This window comes from Stegostoma tigrinum, chromosome 17 (genome assembly GCF_030684315.1).
Source record: "Stegostoma tigrinum isolate sSteTig4 chromosome 17, sSteTig4.hap1, whole genome shotgun sequence".
NCBI classification, from domain to species: domain Eukaryota; kingdom Metazoa; phylum Chordata; class Chondrichthyes; order Orectolobiformes; family Stegostomatidae; genus Stegostoma; species Stegostoma tigrinum.
In genome coordinates this window covers 3,378,828-3,397,147 of record NC_081370.1, presented here as the reverse complement: position 1 = coordinate 3,397,147, position 18,320 = coordinate 3,378,828, and the positions used below count along the sequence as shown (strand labels likewise).

General features: G+C 45.2%; 2 long non-coding RNA genes across 5 annotated transcripts in view; one reads left to right on the top strand and one right to left on the bottom strand.

Moving 5' to 3' along the window:
* Positions 1 to 18,320, top strand: part of LOC125459247 (uncharacterized) — a 104,171-nt gene that overhangs the window by 16,186 nt on the left and 69,665 nt on the right. For all 3 annotated transcript variants that reach the window (XR_009446827.1, XR_009446826.1, XR_007248990.2), the window contains exon 2: positions 14,237 to 14,330. This is a non-coding gene — a long non-coding RNA (uncharacterized LOC125459247). The remainder of the gene's footprint in view (positions 1 to 14,236; positions 14,331 to 18,320) is intronic.
* Positions 1,623 to 18,320, bottom strand: part of LOC125459249 (uncharacterized) — a 33,745-nt gene continuing 17,047 nt past the window's right edge. For both annotated transcript variants that reach the window (XR_007248991.2, XR_007248992.2), the window contains one exon: positions 1,623 to 2,731. This is a non-coding gene — a long non-coding RNA (uncharacterized LOC125459249). The remainder of the gene's footprint in view (positions 2,732 to 18,320) is intronic.

Below are 18,320 nucleotides of genomic sequence, written 5' to 3'. Positions count from 1 at the left end.
CACCTCCTGTGTATCCCTGCACGCTACCTTCAAGCCCTACAGTTGGCTTTCCCCAGCTTCCCTTCCACAGCGGAGGCCATTTAACCTTGAATGAAGAGAACTGGATTGCTGACCAGGGCCCACTCCACTCATTGCCTTTTGAGTGACAGCCCTGATTGATGAGTGACCTGACCATTGATCCCCGCGTAGCCTCCTGACTGACTAACTTCAAAATCCCCAAACTGGCAGCAATGGGCCTGCAGGGGCTGACTCTGGCTCACTCGCTGGACTGTAGCGATTTCAACCCCCTGATACCGAACACTCCAAGTGGCCAACTGACCCTTTTGGACAGAGATTGGATGCTGCTCCTGACCAACTGTGTTAGGGCCCCCTTGTCTTAACTGAGAATTACACCACTTAGGTCACTTGGGTGCACAGACAGTGTGTTTGCTACGTAAGTGTCTGGCACACGCTACAGGTGGCACATTGACATAGCATGGTGTCGGACAGCAACGATTTTATCTCTTGTGCCAAAAGGCAAAGCATTCGGAGATGCTGTGAAAATCCAAACAGCGCTCGCCCAGAATGCAAGCTAGGAGCCCTGAGGTAGACCCTGTTCCAGTGATTGAGATGGGTGTCTGCCCCTGCAGACACAATGACCTGGCATTCCGTTACAGTGCAGTATGGAAGTGGAGAGCTGAACCTGCTTTAAGGGAGTAGGTGAGGTTGGAGTGTTTGGACAGCAGATACAGGCAGTGGCCACACATTAAGTGTGCCCAAAGATATTGGGAACTGCTGTTTAACATAAAAAGGAGGGGCAAGCATTAGGCTTGACCTGCCTGTTGGGAATTACCTAGCTTCAATAGGAAATTGTGTATATCTGAGCTAAGATTTGGTATCAATGAGATGTACATTTCATGCAAATAGGCCTGGCACTGCCCTCCAGCAAGATCCTCATCTTGCTTTGGGTGGCAAAGCAGGTTTTTCATTTCTCAATGTAAAATTTCGATTCTCAACAATCTCAATATGTGTTTCCAACGGACTCTCCATTCTCTTTATCGTTCTGGGGCTGCCGAAATGCCACCCTTCCCATCTGCACTGTTTGTTTGTGGCCAATGAAACGCTGTTGTGTTTCATGTCTAGGGTTTCTGGTCTGAGCTTTCAACTAGCTTCTGCTGTAGTGAGTGTCCTTAGTGTAGTGTGTCGTACCTGGAATTCCATTTCCCCAGTCTTGTCATTGCAGTGGGCTGTCAGACTAAACAGTCATGTTGAGGTGAGGATCAACCCATCACAGAGGTTCAACCTTATCTTTGAAGATTTCATTTTGGAGTAGCTTCACACAGCTCTGCAAAGTTCATAATGCTGCAGGAAGCACCAGTGTGTAGTTGGCACTTCACATTTTTTTTTAACGCTCTCATCTTCCTTGCACAGTTCCAAAGCCATTTTTACTCCTTTAGACATTGACAACCTGTTCAACCTTGTAGAATTTATCATCCAAACCTTCATTGGACACCTTCCCGGTACCAGTGGTGGATTTATCAGGATTGACATTCTGCTTCAGGAGCAACAACAAAGTTGCTGGAAAAGTTCAGCTGGCCTGGCAGCACCTGTGAAGGAGAAAACCGAGTTAATGTTTCGGGTCCGGTGACCCTTCCTCAGAACTGTCATTCCAATTCACCTGGCGAAGGAGCTGCACTCCAAAAGCTTGTGATTTCAAATAAACTTGTTGGACTATAACCTGGTGTCATGTGACTTCTGGCCTTGTCCACTCAAGCCCAACACTGGCACCTCCACATCATCCCTGGTTAAGTGTGGCATGAAAAGTCGTTTGGCTTTTTACAGTTAAAACACTTGCCCTCCATGTTTCACCTGTTTTCTTTAGTTTGGCACAGTGATTTTTAGCAATGTTTGCAACTTGTCCTTCAGTATTGATCTTTCCTCAGCCCAGAAATCAAAATTGATCATTTATTTCATTTGGAAGGGCAGCAGGTGAGAAACAAAACCCCTTTATTCACTCTGCAGAGGGAATAGAAGAATAAAGATGTTGATGTTGGTACATTTTTTGTTAAAAGCCACCATTTTCAGACAGATAAGGCAGTTTCGATCGGTGGTAATGTTCTGGGTAAACAGTGCTCAAAGGGACAAACCCCGTACCTGAGCGTGCAGTGAGAAATTGCTGGAAAAGTTCAGTAGGTCTGGTAGCATCTATGGAGAGAAATCAGATTCTACCTTAGAATCATGGAATGTCACATGGATAAAAACAAGTATGCCACATCACCAAATTCTGTTCAGGGGCAGAGAACTAGGTAACATGATGGTACAGCCGTAAATTAAAGTCGCCATAGCCCAACCAGAGCATAGGGCTGCTCCCTCATTAGAGCGAGATGGTTGGTGGTGGTTTAGCCTGAGCGTCTCTGTGCCTTGGACAAAAGGGAGAGATTGAGGAGGAGAGGCTTTCATGGTCACGTCAGCTGGTGCAGGAATTGAACCCATGTTGTTGGTGTCACCCTGACAGGGCTATCACTTATAGACGCGACAGGAAGTAATGCTATAAACGCAAGTTGCAATGTGAAATGGGTATTGCTCCAATCCTGGCTTCCTTGCCCTCTTTCATCCAAAAGGCAGATCTCCAAAGCTGGTCCCCATTTCTTTCCCTTTTCAACGTGCTGCTTAAGTGCTACATGTGCCCCAAGTTTTCTTCCTTTGGCACAAACACAAAGTTCCTGGAGAAGCTCAGCAGGTCTGGCCACATCTGTGGAGGAGAAAACAGTTAACATTTCAGGCCCAGTGAGGAAGGGTCTGTATGTGACATTCCGTGATTCTAAGTTAAGAGAATTTTTTGTTTTATGAATGATGTGCAGCAGATCTGCTGTATTTGCGATCCTGTCAAGATGCAATGTAAGTGCAGATGAGATCTGAGCCTCTGACAATATCCACAAACTGGGTCTCAGGAATAGCAGGGAGAGGGCAGAATATCTTTCCTGCTGGCTTTGAGAGGATCTCATTGCAACCTGTATCAATTTAAGGCTACAAATTTTGGTTTAACACATTTTGAATACTGCTTTCAGAGGGCAAAGGTTTAAGGTGAATGGGGAAGGATTTAAAAGGGACCTAAGGCAACTATTTCTGGAGCGTGTATGGAATGAGCTGTTAGAGGAGGCCGTGGAGGCTGGTACAATTACTCATCCAAATGCCTTGTAAAATGTTGTATTTGAATAGGACGAGTTTGGAGGGATATGGGCCAAATGCTGGCAAATGGAACTAGATTAATTTAGGATCTCTGGTTGACATGGATGAGTTGAAACGAGAGTCTGTTTCCATGCTGTACAAAGCTATGACTTGCCAAAAATTCATAATTTTGGATCAATGAATTTCCCGTGAACGTCAAGCTCCTTGGCATGCCGGTAACAGACAACCTGTCCTGGACTTTCCACATAGCTGCGATGATAGAGAAGGCACAACAATGCCTTTTTTTTTGCCTCAGGTGGCTCGGGAAATTTTAGCATGTCCATAAGGACCCTCACCCACTTCTACAGATACACCATTTGAAAGCATGCTGTCTGGGTGCTTAACGGCCTGCTATCTCTGCTCAGGTCTGTATTTTTAAAAGAAAACTACAGAACGTGGTGTGCACAGCCCAGACCATCACAGAAGCCAGCGTTCTATCTGTGGACACCATTTACATGGCCACAGAAGGGCTGCAAACATCATCAAAGATCCATTGCACCCTGGTAATGATCTGCAACAACCTCTTCTGTCAGGCAGATGATGGGTAAGCCTGAACACACACACCAGCAGGTTCAGGAACTGCTTCTTCCTGGCCATTATCAGACTGATGAATTTGTTATTTTTATTCATTTGTGCAATATAGGTATCTCTTTCTGGAATTCAACTCTTTCGTCCATGTTTGGACCAAAGCTATAATGAAATCGGGAGCTGAGTGGCCCTGGCAGAACACAAAGTGGGTGTCTCTGAGCAGTTTTTTCTAAGCAGTTGCTGCTTGATAGCACTGTTGATGACACCTTTCATCACTTTACTACTGATGATTGAGAGTGGATTGATGGGCCGGTAATTGGCTGGGTTGGATTTATCCTGTCCTTTGTATACTGGATGTACTTGGGCAATTTTCCACATTGTCAGGTAGATACCAGTGCTGTTACTGAACCTGAACAGCTTGGCGAGGGGATCAGCGAGTTCTGGTGCACAAGTCTTCAGTACTATTGCTGGAACGTTGTCAGGGCCCATAGCCTTTGTAGTATCCAGTGCCTCCAACTGTTTCTTGATATCAAGTGGATTGAATCGAATTGGCGGAAGGCTGATATCTGTAATACTGGGCACCACTGGAGGAGAGATAATGGGAACTGCAGATGCTGGAGAATCCAAGATAACAAAGTGTGTAGCTGGATGAACACAGCAGCCCAAGCAGCATCTCCGGACTGGAGGAGGCTGTGATAGATCACCCAATCGGCACTTCTGGCTGAACATTGCTGGGAATGCTTCAGTCTTGTCTTTTTGCATTGTGCTGGGCTCTTCCATCGTTGAGGATGGGGATATTTGTGGAGCCTCCTCCTCCAGTGAGTTGTTTAATTGTCCACCGCCATTCACAACTGGATGTGGCAGGACTGCAGAGCTTAAATCTGATCCATTGGTTTTGAGATTGCTTAGCTCTGTCTATACTTGCTGTTTTGGTGTGTTAGCTGTCCTGTTTGGTGGCTTCACCAGGTTGAAACCTCATCTTCAGGTATTCCTGGTGCTGCTCCTGGCATGCCTCCTGTACTCTCCATTGAACCAGGGATGATCCCCTGTCTTGATGGTAATGATTGAATGGGGAATATGCCGGGCCATGAGGTTCCAGTTCGTGCTGGAGTACAATCTGCTGCTGTTGATGCCCCTCAGAGCCTCATGGATGCCCAGTTCTGAGTTTCTAGATCTGTGTGAAATCTGTCCCATTTGGCATGGAGATGGCGCTACACCACAGGATGGAGGTTCTCAATGTGAAGGCAGGACGTTGTATCCACAAGAACTATGCAGTTGTCACTCCTACCGGTGGAACATGGGACATAGAACAGTACAGCACAGTACAGGCCCTTCAGCCCACAAAGAAAATTTTACCCTAAACCTAAGGTCTATCTAACCTCCACCGCTTCCTTATACTATCATCCATCTGCCTATCTAAATAGCTGCTTAAATGCCCCTAGTGGGGCTGACTCCACTACCCTCTCCGGCAATGCATTCCAAGCCCCTCCCACTCTGAGTGAAGAACCTAATTCTAACGTCTCCCCTATAACTACCTCCACTCACTTTAAAACTATGCCCCTTAAATAGCTACCCCCACCCTAGGAAAAAGTCTCTGGCTGTCCGATACTGTCACAGACAGCTGCACCTGCAGCTGGCAGATTGGTAAGGATGAGGGTGACTCTGTTTTTCCCTCTTGTTGGTTCCCTCACCACCTGCTGCAGTCCCAGTCTAGCAGCTATGTCCTTTAGGACCGGACCAGCTCGAACAGTAATGCTGCTGCTGAGCTACTCTTGGCGGTGGACTTTGAAATTCCCCCCGTCCCCCCAGAGTATGTTCTGTGCCGCTGCCATCCTCAGTGCATCCTCCAAGTGTTGTTCAATATGGAAGAGGCCTGATGCATCGGCTGAGGGAGGACAGTATGTGGTAATCAGCAGGAGGTTTCCTTGCCCATGTTTAACCTGAAGCCATGAGACTTCATGGGGTCCGGACCCATGTTAAGGCTCTTGACTGTATACCACTGTGCCATGACCTCTGCTGAGTCTGTCCTGCCAGTGGGACAGGACGTATCCAGGTATACTGATGTTGGTGCCCAGGACATTGTTTGTCAGGTATGATTCTGCAAGTATGCTTCTGTCAGGCTGTTGCTTAACTAGTCTGTGAGACAGGCCTCCAAATGTTGGCACTAGCCCCCAGATGTTAGTGAGGAGGACTTTGCACGGTCGACAGAGTTGTTTCTGTCATTCTCTTTACTGGTGCGTAGGCTGATGCCAGCACATCCATCCAGTTTCATTTCTTTGAGTCTTTTAGCGATTGGTACAACTGAGTGGCTTGCTAGGCCATTTCAGAGGGCACGTGAGAGTCAACCATGTTGCTGTGGGTCTGGAGTCGCGTGTAGGCCAGACCAGGTGAGGGCGGCAGACTTTCTCCCATAAAGGGCACTAGTGAACCGGATGGGTTTTTCTGAGAAATGACAATAGTTTCATGTTGATCAGCAGATTCTTAATTCCAGATCTTATATTGAATTCAAATTCCACCATATCCCGGGTCCCCAGAACATCAGCTGTGTTTCCAGATTAGTAGTTTAGTGATAATACCAGTAGGCCATCACCTACCCATAGAGAATGGACTCTCTAGCCTGAAATAATGTTGATCTTGCCTAGCGCATGCCTTGTGCAATGTAACCTGCATGCCTCTAAGTCTTTTGGATCTATACATCTTTCATTACTAGGATATGCCTGCACTGCTCATAAACAAAGCCTTTCACTGTCCATCGGTACACGTGACAATAAATCAATCTGTATATTTTATATAAATAATATGTTATTAGAATATAGACATTGGTAGTGAAATCAGCATTGGTTGCTCCTTCTTCATTGCCTAGCAGGAAATAGGAGTGAGTCTTTTCGTGAAGCCCCGGTGTTTTTGGGGGTGATAGGCAAATAGTGCAGAGAATTTAATCCAGTGACAATGAGGGAATAGTGAATTATGCCTAGCAGGTATAACGTGTGACTTGGAGAGAAGGCACAAAATGATAATGTTCTCATATATTTGTTGCTTTGGAGCTGAGGTTAGGAGTTTGCAAGATGTTTCACATTACCACACTTTGCCTTTCACAGGTACAAAAAAAGGACCACAATCTCAGGTTTGAAACAGGTCTTCAGTAAACTGTATCAGCCTGTTCCTGTCCCTCCAAGTTCATTTCCTCCTACTTTGATTTCATCCTCTTCTCTATTTGTCTAAACCCTGCCCACCAGGATGGCCTGAGAGTCTTGGCTTCTTCCTCAGCCAGAGATCTGAACAATCGCTGTCCACTATCGCTGTCGTCCACTTAGCCGAACCTGTTTTCCCTCTGAATGATTTCTCCTTGAATTTGTCTCCCTTCTGCCAAGTCAAAGGAATCGCTATAGGCACCAGCGTGTGTCCCACTTATGTCTGCCTGTTCATGAGGTACGTGGAACAATCCTTGTTCCAGTCCTACACTGGACACCTCCCACAACTCTTTCTTCCTTCCTTTTCAGTACATCAACTGTTTCGGAGCTGCTTCGTGCTCCTGCCTGGACCTTGAAAATTTCCATCCCTCTGTAACATTCACATTGTCCATTTCCGACACTTGTCTTCCTTTCCTTGACCACTCCATCTGCATTTCATGGAATAAAGCGTCCACTGCCATCCACTATAAAAACCACTGACTCCAGAGCTACCTTCACATCAGCTTGTCACACCCCACGTCCAGCAAGGTCTCTATCCCATTCTCCCAGTTCCTTTGCCTACGTCGCATCTGTTTGGATGATGCCACTTTCCAAACTAATGCTGCTGAGATGGCTTGCTTCTTCTATAACTGTGGTTTCCTGCCCACTCTGGGCCTTCAACGCATCCAACCTATTCACCCTTGCTTCTGCCCTTGTCCCTTCCTGTCACTTACAACAGCGTGATTGGGTTCCCATTGTCCTCCCTTTACATCCACCAGCCTCCGCAGTCAAAGGATCCTACTCTGCCATTTCAGATAACTCCAGCAGAATGCCACTACCAAGCACATCTCCCCCTCACTCCCCCTGCCTGCGTTTCGCAGGGACTGTTCCCTCTGGGACATCCTAGTCCCTTCCTCGACCACCAACATCTCCCCACCTTCCCATGTAACCACAAAAGGTGCAACACCTGCCCCTTCACCTCTTCCTTGCTCACCATTCAAGGGCCTAAACAGTCATTCCAGGTGAAGCAGCATTTAACCTGTACCCCCTCCAATCTGGTGTATTGTATTCTCTGCACCCACTCTGCACTGGAGAAACCAAACACAGACTGGGTGATAGCTTTAGAGAACACCTCCGTCCATGCGCAAACATAATCCCGACCTTCCTGGAGCTGGTTATTTTTACACAACAAGCTGCTCCATGCCCACGTGTCTGTCCATGGCATGCTGCAAAGCCCCAGTGAATCTCAGTGCAAACTGGAGCAACAACATATCTCCTCTTCAGTGATAATGGGAACTGCAGATGCTGGAGAATCCAAGATAATAAAATGTGGAGCTGGATGAACACAGCAGGCCAAACAGCATCTCAGGAGCACAAAAGCTGACGTTTCGGGCCTAGACCCTTCATCAGAGAGGGGGATGGCGTGAGGGAACTGGAATAAATAGGGAGAGAGGGGGAGGCGGACCAAAGATGGAGAGAAAAGAAGATAGGTAGAGAGGAGAGTATAGGTGAGGAGGTAGGGAGGGTATAGGTCAGTCCAGGGAAGACGGACAGGTCAAGGAGGCGGGATGAGGTGGTAGGTAGGAAATGGAGGTGCGGCTTGGGGTGGGAGGAAGGGATGGGTGAGAGGAAGAACAGGTTAGGGAAGCAGAGACAGGCTGGGCTGGTTTTGGGATGCAGTGGGGGGAGGGGACGAGCTGGGCTGGTTTTGTGATGCAGTGGGGGGAGGGGAAGAACTGGGCTGGTTTTGGGATGCAGTGGGGGAAGGGGAGATTTTGAAGCATGTGAAGTCCACATTGATACCATTGGGCTGCAGGGTTCCCAAGCGGAATATGAGTTGCTGTTCCTGCAACCTTCGGGTGGCATCATTGTGGCACTGCAGGAGGCCCAGGATGGACATGTCGTCTGAGGAATAGGAGGGGGAGTTGAAATGGTTTGCGACTGGGAGGTGCAGTTGTTTGTTGCGAACTGAGCGGAGGTGTTCTGCAAAGCGGTCCCCAAGCCTCCGCTTGGTTTCCCTAATGTAGAGGAAGCCACAACAGGTGACATGGATACAATATACCACATTGGCAGATGTGCAGGTGAACATCTGCTTGATATGCCAGGTCATCTTGGGGCCTGGGATGGGGGTGAGGGAGGAGGTGTGGGGGCAAGTGTAGCACTTCCTGCGGTTGTAGGGGAAGGTGCCGGGTGTGTTCGGGTTGGAGGGGAGTGTGGAGCGAACAAGGGAGTCGCGGAGAGAGTGGTCTCTCCGGAAGGCAGACAAGGGTGGGGATGGAAAAATGTCTTGGGTGGTGGGGTCGGATTGTAGATGGCGGAAGTGTCGGAGGATGATACGTTGTATCCGGAGGTTAGTGGTGGGTTGGTATGTGAGAACGAGCGGGATCCTCTGGGGTCGGTTGTGGCGGGGCCGGGGTGTGAGGGATGTGTTGCGGGAAATACGGGAGACGCGGTCAAGGGCATTCTCGACCACTGCGGGGGAAAGTTGCAGTTCTGGAAGAACATGGACATCTGGGATGTGCAGGAGTGGAATACCTTATCCTGGGAGCAGATGCGGCGGAGGCAGAGGAATTGGGAATAGGGGATGGAATTTTTGCAGGTGGGTGGGTGGGAGGTGGTGTATTCTAGGTAGCTGTGGGAGTCAGTGGGCTTGAAATGGACATCAGTTTCTAGCTGGTTACCTTAGATGGAAACTGAGAGGTCCAGGAAGGTGAGGGATGTGCTGGAGATGGCCCAGGTGAACTGAAGGTTGGGGTGTAAGGTGTTGGTAAAGTGGATGAACTGTTCGAGCTCCTCTGGGGAGTAAGAGGCGGCGCCGATACAGTCATCAATGTAACGGAGGAAGAGATGGGGTTTGGGGCCTGTGTAGGTGTGGAAGAGGGACTGTTCCACATAACCTACAAAGAGGCAGGCATAGCTTGGGCCCATGCGAGTACCCATGGCCACCCCCTTTGTCTGTTGGAAGCGGGAGGAATCGAAAGAGAAGTTGTTGAGGGTGAGGACGAGTTCGGCTAGGCGGATGAGGGTGTCGGTGGAGGGGGATTGGTCGGGCCTGCGGGACAGGATGAAGCGGAGGGCCTTGAGGCCATCTGCATGTGGAATACAGATGTATAGGGACTGGACGTCCATGGTGAAAATGGTTCAGACTGGGCACCTTACAGCCTTCTGGCCTCAATATCGAGTTCAACACCTTCAACTTTGTGAACCAACTCTCATTTCTTCCCTTTCTTTTAGCTTAATTGTTACGTGCTTTGTCACAGCGTCTCTCTCCTCTCTTCCCACCGTACTCCCCCCCAACCCAATTCCAGTGGGACTGTCTGTTCTTTCCAGTCGAACAGTTAGACACACCATTGTTCTGCCATTCATGCATTCCAGTCACTTAATCTGCTCTATCAACACCTTTCTCCCCCCAGCACCTCCCCACCCCCACACCTATAGTGTAAATGCTGCATCCTCTACATTTCATGTCAGCTCTGATGAAGAGTTGTCTAAATGTTGAAACGTTAGCTTTCTCTCTCTCTCTGTCTGTCTGTCGATGTTGCCTGACCCACTGTGATTTTCAGCATTCCTTGTTTTCACTTTAGGTAAACTAATCCACGCAGACTGTCACGAAAGTCACACCGACAAACTGGATTATTCTGTGCACACCCTGTTTAAAATTGTCATGGTTGTCTGAGTCACTGCTAGCCCACCCTCGTGAGTCACTTCTTCACAAATCGGAACACTTTTGAGGCAAACTTTGGCTAAAAACTGCTGAATTTGCTGAACTACGTCGCATTCTGGAACATCATTTGCTCGGTCGTCAACTGTTTTTTAAAAAAGACCATTGTAACATGAAACTTTTGTATGAGTCATTTTTAAATAACTTCCAGGTGATCGTGAAATCTCTGAAAGATATTGTGCAGAAGGAAAGCATTTACCCCATCGCTTAGTGCTCATTGATAGAGCCAGTTAATCATTCCCACGCCCATGATTAGACCCTAACCTTCCAACCCGCTCTCTTCCCTGCCCTGCTGATAAAGAAGTCCAAATCCCCTTAAAAGTTATTACTGAATTTGCTTCTTCTGCCTTTCAGGAAACTTGTTCCAGATCAAAACAATTATTTGTGCTTTTTTAAAACAAAAAAGGGTTCCTTGTGTTACAGAGATAGTAGGAACTGCCGATGCTGGAGAATCTGAAATAACAAGGTGTAGAGCCTTGTGTTACCTCTGGTTCTTTTGTAATGTGGCTGTTTCCTCTCTTGCCAACCTCTGTCACACTATTCACTGTTATAAGAACAACCCCATCTTCTCCAGCCCCTCTATCTGATTGTATTCCCTCATCTCCAGCACTACTCTGGCAGAAATCTTGCCCATCCTTTATAAAGCCACGACATCCTTCCTCAAATATGATCCCCAAAACTTGAACAAGCTTCTCCTCCTGCCATCTCTTCATGTTTTATAAAAGGTTCACTGTAACTTCCTTGCTTTTGTACCTGACGCCTTTTTGTTTTTAATAATGACAAGGATCACATTAATTTTCTAGAGATAGTAGGAACTGCTGATGCTGGAGAATCTGAGATAACAAGGTGTAGAGCTGGATGAACACAGCAGGCCAAGCAGCAGCAGAGGAGCAGGAAAGCTAATGTTTCTGGCCTAGACCCTTCTTTATTTCTAACAACCTTTCGCATTGACCTGCTGACACGCACATGCACACACACATAGTCTGAGCTTTCCTTTAGAATTGTGTCATTTAGTTTCTATCTGATTTTGTGGTTTGGTTTTTAGCTGAGAACACCACGTGGAGGGAATTGAACAAATGTCAGCATATTCACAGCCAATTTGCAAAACAATTGTCTTTACTTGGACTGTTGAAAAAAATCTATGAACATGTAGAACTGTCTAATTTAAAACTCATATGTAGATAATTTCTGGGGCATCAGAGACAATTCCAAAAGTAATAGCAGAAAATGTGTTTTTTTTGTTAGAAATGAAAGTTTAAATGGGGAAAAATGTTTGACTTTGGTGGGGAGGGGGTGAGCGTAACTTAAATATGTAATTTAATAACATGACAATGTGGGAACTGGAGTAGACTATTTTACTTCCTTGAGTCTGTTACACCATTCCACCCTTTTGTGAGATTGTTACTGATCTCTGATTTCCAACAGAGCTATTTTTGTCCTGAATTTCCTTTGGACATCCCTTTGTTTTAATCAGTGTCTGATTTACTGTCAACAATTGGTCTAGCATTAATTTGCTGTTTGGAAAGAAAAGCCTAACCTTGTGTATAGAGGTGTGCTCTAATTTGACTCCTAAAATATCTGGTTTTAATCTTAAAAGTCTGCTCCAGATCCTGGACAGATCGATAATTTGGCCATGAGTTTCGGCTTTAGTTAGCACACTGATAGGGTGGACTTTACCAAGTGCCCTTTGAACATAAGTATTCCTAGAAGGAGAAGAGCACCAGATTCTTAGGAACACCACCATCTATATTGTCTTCTCCAAACCCCACAATCATCTTGGTTTGGAACTTTACCAGCAGTCCTTTGCTCACAGCATTATAAAATGCTGGAACTCCCTTCCTAACATAACTGTTAGTGCCTCTACACTCCGACTCCAGCAGTTCAAGAAAACAGTTCACCACCACCTTCTGCAGAGTAATTCAGGTGTGGCAATAAGTTTGGGCCTAGCCAGTGATGCCCAAATTCCTTGAAAGACTAAAACAAAATTGGCAATGTCATCATTTTGGTGAAATATCAAAATTGTTTCAACAGGTGGAGGAATGGGACTAGAAAGGAATTGGTGTGCTACTCCAGACTTAATTGTAGCACTAGGGATAACTCCAGCCAGTGCAATGGAGATGTTCCCATTGATTGATTGACTCCCATTGATTCCAGCATTGCTCGGACTCCTTGATTACACACATTGTCAAATGTGGCATGGATTTCAAGGGCCGTTAGCTCTCACCTCACCTTTTGTGGTTCAAGAATGGACAAATGAGATGAACCAAGGTTGTAACAAAGTCAGGAAACTGATCAGCTTTGGTAAAACTGAGTGACAGTGGGCAGGGTATTGATGAGTATGTGCTATTTGATGACCCCTTCCATTAATTATTTTTCTGATGGTCGAGAATAGACTAATGGCATGGTAATTGGCCGGGCTGCTGCTTGTGATGAGAACATACTTGGATTATACGATTATACTTAGATAATTGCCTGTGTGTTGCCAGTCTTGCAGCTGTACCGGAATGGCTTGGCAAGGAGGGCAGTTATTTCTGGAGTACGGAATGTCGGTGTGATTGTCAGAATGTTATCAGAGCCCATTGCCTTTGCAGTATCTATATGGTCTTCAGCTTTTCTTGATATCACGTGGAGTGAATCCAGTTGGCTAAAGGTTGGCATTTAGGTTGCTTTGTTTCAGAGGTGGTGGCCATGATGGAAATTCCACCTACCTGAGCTTGGATATGATCCATTGGCTGTAGAATTGTTTTGCTCTGTCTATCATATGCATTCTCTACTTGACATTACAAGTTGTCCTGTGATTTTAATTTTTAGAATCTCTACAGTGTGTAAACAGGCCATTTGGCCCAACAAGTCAACACCGCCTCTCCAAAGAGCATCCCACTCAGACCTATTCCCCCACCCTGTTCCTGTAACCATGCATTCTCCCATGGCTAACCCACCTAGCCTGCACATCTTTGGACTGTGGGAGGAAACAGGAGCACCCAGAGGAAACCCACGCAGACACAGGGAGAATGTGCAAACTCCACACAGACAGTCGCCTGAGGGTGGAACTGAACCCGGATCCCTGGCACTGTGAGGCAGAAGTGCTAACCACTGAGCCACCATCCCACCCCAATTAACAGCACCATTATTTTCAGGGGGGCCAATTCATCGCTGACCACCCGCTCTTTTTCTAATATAATCTTTTTAAAAAAAGGAGGTAACTTTAATATCCCTTTCGATAGCTCTGAACGTGTTTTGTTATCCTTTGGTGATTCTAACTTTCCAGTTTGCCTGGATCTGTGTTTTATACTGCACTTGTCTCTTTTTAATTTTTTTCAGTTTTGTGTTGTGTAACGTCTGCTTCATACACCCATGAATATATGAACATGATAGGCATTTTTACATGTTTTTTAAAAAAAATATAGCATGGAGAATTGATCAAATGGGGTCCAGGAATCAGGTGTTTTCTTTTATTGACTTCCTATAAGGAGGGACTAGCTTACACCTGCACATAGTTCTGGAAAGTAATTAAAACATAAATGGTCTTTGAAACCTGTCCTGTTAAATAAATATTGGGGCTAAGGTGACTTACAGAAAATATGAGGTGCTATTGTCTGGCTTTTTACAGATACTCAACTGCCGTGGTCGCCACAAATTTGTGATCGGCAAGCTTGAAGCCCAACAAAAATGAATACAAAGGAGCTGCTTTATTACGAGGAAGTGTAAGTGGTGGTCAGTAATGTCCAATTGTCTAAATTCTGTTTTCTGTCAAAATGTTTATATGAGTAACAGGGACCGAGATTTTGTGGTCACATAACAGAAAGCCGATTGAGGATAGCCGCGATTCTTTCTTCTAGGAACAGCCCAGAAAATTCAATGTGGGCTGCAAAGATTAGTGGGAAAACATCTTAACCTAAGCAGAAGAAAACTCTGCCTCAAAAAATGTGGAGTAGGAGGAAGGGCATAGGTTGGCATGGTAAGCATAGATAAAACCTTTTTGAATTTACTTTCAAAAGGTTGTGTCATCCACACTATGCTTCTTGATTCCCTGAAAACTACAGTGGACTAGGATACACTTGATCTCTGCAGTGGAGCCAGGGACTCTGGTTTGATTCCACCCTCCTGTGTCTTCTTCCCTCTGTCTGCATAGGTTTCCTCCCACAGTCCAATGATGTGTAGGGTGGGGGGATTGGCCATGTGAGATAGCCCCATAGTGTCCAGGGTTGTGCAGGCTGAGTGGGATAAGCCATGGGAGATGGAGGGTGATAGGGTAGGGGTTGGATTGGATGGGATGTTTTTCAGAGGGTCATAGTGGGCTCGATAGGTCAAAGGGTCTGCTTCCACACAGTAAGGTTTCTATGATTCTATGGAATCTCTCCAACTCCGTGAAAATTTTACATTGGACAGTCTTGCATTGTTTCTCTGCTGTGTTTGTCAATGTTGTGTAGGATTTAGAAAATTCCCATGGTGATTTTTAACCCCCAATCTCTATATTTAAAACATATCATATTGGTAAAACACAACAGCGTTTATCAGTAGTTAGAAAATAAACACTCACTAACAATTTTGGCTGAAGTTCCCCTTGTTTTCCAGAAATTCTATTTAAATTTTAGATTTTCAGCAATTTTTTTAGCTTGAAACTCCTCCTTCTCACCATTGGTTTGGTTTATGCACAATGCTAATTCTTGAATTGATTTGAAGATAAGTTTAAATTCTCATCTGCTTTTGGGATAACTGAGTGATGAAAGATAGTTGCTTAACTGTTGCTGCCTAATCACTTTTCTCCCAATTATTGCATTTTTGACTTTGTTTATTGCTTGTCTGCATTACCACACATGAAAAGTATTTAGTTTCTTGCAGAATGTTTGAGACAGCTTGATGTTTTGAAGAGCAACCACATATGGGTAGCAATCCTCTTAAATATGGTCATGGTTCATAGCTTCCCAGCACACTATGGTGCTAATTTATTCCATGTTCTCGTAACCCTTTAGTATAAAGGGATTTTTTTCCAACCTCTCACTTTTTGTACTATCAGTATCTCTGCTATAAATATCACTCACAGCTTCTGGAAGATTGGGATGAGCCAGGCCTGATGAAATATTATTGCAAACTAGTAACTTCTATTAACTATCAACTTGCTTTGATCAATTGCTACCTTTATCTAAGAGAAAAATAAATGTTCGTTAGTCTTGGAAATTTCACTTTTTGCAACATCTGTAAAATTTGAGGAGAAAGTTTCAAATATTCACTGCCCTTATAAGGTGGAGGCAGGGAGGTTGTTTCCCCTAGCAGGTGAAACTGGGACTAGAGGGCATCGCCTCAAAATAAAGGGAAGTGGATGTAGGACTGAGATCAGGAGGAACTTCTTCACCCAAAGGGTTGTGAATCTGTGGAATTCCGTGCCCAGTGAAGCAGTTGAAGCTACCTCTCAGAATGTTTTTAAGGCAAGGCTGGATACATTTTTGAACAGTAAAGGAATTAAGGGTATGGTGAGTGGGCAGGTAAGTGGAGCTGAGTCTCAAAGAGATCAGCCGTGATCTTATTAAATGGCGGGGCAGGCTCGAGGGACTGGATGGCCTACTCCTGCTCTGAGTTCTTATGTCCTTCTAAGTAAGCCGGCTTTAATTTTAAGACAATTATGCCTTTTTTAATGGACTATCCTTCCCCACTTCGGTGGGGAAATTGTTTTGTCTCCATGTTAGAGTGAATTATTTTATTGACTTAAAGACATCATTTCTGATACCTTCGTTCCGTAAGCTTGTTGAGAGATTTTCAAAAGAGTATGGGAAGATCGAGTTGGCATTAGAATTAGAAGCGAATACAAACAGGCAAGGGCCTACGATATTGACAATATGCATAAGTCATAAGTAGTTGATGTTTGTCCAGTTTTTTTTTGATATCTTGCTTAGCATGCGATTATCCAAACAAGAACAGTAACGGCACTCATGCAAACGTGATGGGAGCATGAGGAAGGTAATCCAGCCTGTGCGGCCATTAAATGAGAATGCAGCTGATCTGATTGAGATCTCAACTCAATGTCTCTATCCATTCCTTTAGCACCCTTGTTCATCAAGAGTCCATCTACTGCTGCCTTAACAATATTCAACAATCCTGCTTCCATTGTTCTTTCATGAAGAGAGTTCAAACACTCAAGAACCTTCAGAGAAAGGATTTCTGTCTTGAATGGGTGATCCCTTCATTTTAATGTCTCTCATGGGGCTCAAACACCTTTTCAGGATTCACCCTGTCAAGTCCCCTCAGGATCTTGTACGATTCAATAAGATCACTTCTCATTTTCCTAAAAATCAGATGGATGTAGGCGCATGCTGCGTAAGCCTTTCTGCATAAGGTAAGGCAAACACCCACATTCAAGGTAACAGCTGAGTGAACTTTCTCTGAAATGCCTCAAATACACTTGTATCCCTTCACACATAAGGAGATCAAAATTTTAGGAAGTGCCCTGGATGTGGTCTCACTAATACGACTGTAGCAAAGCATGCCTGTTTTATATTCCCTTTCCTTTACAATAAACAGCGATGTTCAGAATCACCAAATTGTTATGGTGTAGAAGGAAGTCATTTGGCCCATGGTGTCTACCTCAGTCCTCCGAACATTTTGACCTCGTGCCTTTTCCCTCATAACCTTCTTAAATAACCATCTAACCCTCTTTTGAATGCTTCACTTGAACCTTCTTCCATCTAAGGAGTGCATTCTGTATCCCCAAGACTTGCGATGTGGAAAGCTTTTGCTCGCCTTTCATTTCCTCCTTTCGTAAAACGACTTAAAACTGTGCCCTTTGGTTCTCAATCCTTTTTCCCAACTCTGCCGTCCATTTGGCAAACATCTGAAAATTTCCCCTGAACCTTCACCTCTTCAAGATATCCAGATAATTACTTCTCCAATCCATCCTCAAGTTCCAGTTTCTTATCTCTCCAGAACAGTTCTTGTAAACCTCTCCTACGCAGTGGTCAGTGTATTCACAGCTTTGCTTTCTGGTGCTCAGAAATGTTCGTAATATTTCAGTTGAGGTTTAGCTAATCTATCCTTAAGTTCAGCAAAACGTACCTGCTCTTGTGAGAGCTAGTAAGAACTGCTGATGCTGGAGTCTGATATAACAGTGTGGAGCTGGATGTGAAGAAGGATATCAGAAAGTGAAGAAGGGTCTAGGCCCGAAATGGCAGCTTTCCTGCTCCTCTGCTGCCTGGCCTGCTGTGTTCCTTCAGCTATACCTGTTCTTGCACACTGTTCCCTCTAGCTGAAACCGAGAACACTGTGTGCTATTTTAGCAGCTCTGTTTACCAATCCTCCCACCTTTTTATGAATTGTGCACATATAAAACCCAGGTCTCTGCTCCTGTACACTCTTCTAAATAAAGGATATTATTCTTACGGATTGTCCATAGTCTTTATCGTGAAATTTATCACTCTCAATTCTCTGCATTGAATTTCATTGTCTAGCCACCCATTTCACCAATTTATCAGTGACAATTTGAAGCCCTATGGTGTCCTCCCCACAGTTTACAATTCATACATGTTTTTGTTTCGCAAATGTCTAAATGGTCCCCTGCGCACCATGATCAATGTTGTCTATATATATCAGGAAAAACAAGGTTTTCAATACTAACCCCTGGGGAACTCCACTACACACTTTCCTCCAGCCTGAAAAAGTACCTATTAATCATTACTTTCTAACATCAAGCAATGAACTGCTGG